The sequence below is a fragment of the Aplysia californica genome, unplaced genomic scaffold (assembly GCF_000002075.1).
Source record: "Aplysia californica isolate F4 #8 unplaced genomic scaffold, AplCal3.0 scaffold00346, whole genome shotgun sequence".
Lineage (NCBI taxonomy): Eukaryota > Metazoa > Mollusca > Gastropoda > Aplysiida > Aplysiidae > Aplysia > Aplysia californica.
Window position 1 is genome coordinate 128,375 of NW_004797616.1, and position 1,360 is coordinate 129,734.

A 1,360-nucleotide genomic window follows, 5' to 3' on the forward strand; every position below is an offset into this window, starting at 1 on the left:
GACACAGACACAGACACACACACACATAAACACACACACACACAGACACACACAAACACATAAACACACACACACAGACACACACACACATAAACACACACACACACACACACACACACACACACACACACACACACACACATACATAAATGCACACACATACAAAATGCGCAAAAACAACCCCCCGCCGGGCGTTCTGATTAAAACTGTAATTTTAACGGTGCTCTGACTCTACTCATCCCAGACTGTAGAAAGACCTCTACGGTAAAATTATCTGTTTCTGAGATTCTCAAAGCCGGTAGGTCCCCTATCATCACCATACATGCTGTAATATCGAGGAATGTACCCCCTTCTGCTAACAAAACGGAAATACCAGGTCCATCGCACCTTCATGCACCGCACGCACGCCCCTTTTGTGCAGTTTCTTTTTTTTTCATCGGAGCACCGGGAAAATTACTGAGCTGGAGGGGAATAATGGAAGTGAGAATAAGCGGAGATATACAGTGTTAGGCTGGGGACTTTACAATGTCGCACCAGGGACTTAAACAGTTACTGGGATCCTTCACGTGGTTTATGCCCATTCACTCTCTGTATGGGAGCTCTGAATGCAAGGTCCCCCACCTCCTTTTTATCCGAATAGTGCGGTGATTAGAGGGGAGAGTGAGGGGAAGGCGTGATAAAACGACAGGAAATACAAGAGATCACACATAGGTCTAAACCTCTTTGGTCTATAGTGATGTCGGCCTCAATTACGGAGATGTGCACGAAGTTTGCTCTTTGTGTGCATTGGTAGTCTCGACGTCATGACGATAATCTCTGCCCTTATAACCTTGCCAAAGAAGGCAAAGATCGTGTATAAGAAGATAGTTCACCTCTCTCTTTTGCCAATAGAAAAAGTGTCGTCAAAATCCGGTGGCGCCCTCTTCCAAAAAGCGTGGACTTTGCGAACAGAGCTACCCGTCTTGTGTGAAATCCAATAAAAGCGAAACTTACAAGCTGTGCTTTTCCTATTCTTCAGAAGAAGTAACAATTAAAGAGAGCTTCAAACCCAAGACTGCATCGCCCTCTGAGGCAATTCGCGGACAATTCTTTTTGGCCGAGTGAACTATGTTGTTATGTACGATCTTTGGTGATGGTGAGAACAAGCTCTCCACACCAGCACCATTGTTGAACGTGCCTCTCACATTTCCGGCTTTAGTCGCAGTTTCCTTGGTAGCCTTTCCCTTTTCTTTTTATCTGTAGAAAACTCTCTGCTACGCCTATAATGTATATACTCTTACTTTTCTGTCGTTTTCGGTCTTTGTCTCTGTCTGTCTGTCTGTCTGTCTGTCTGTCTGTCTGTCTGTCTGTCTGTCTGTCT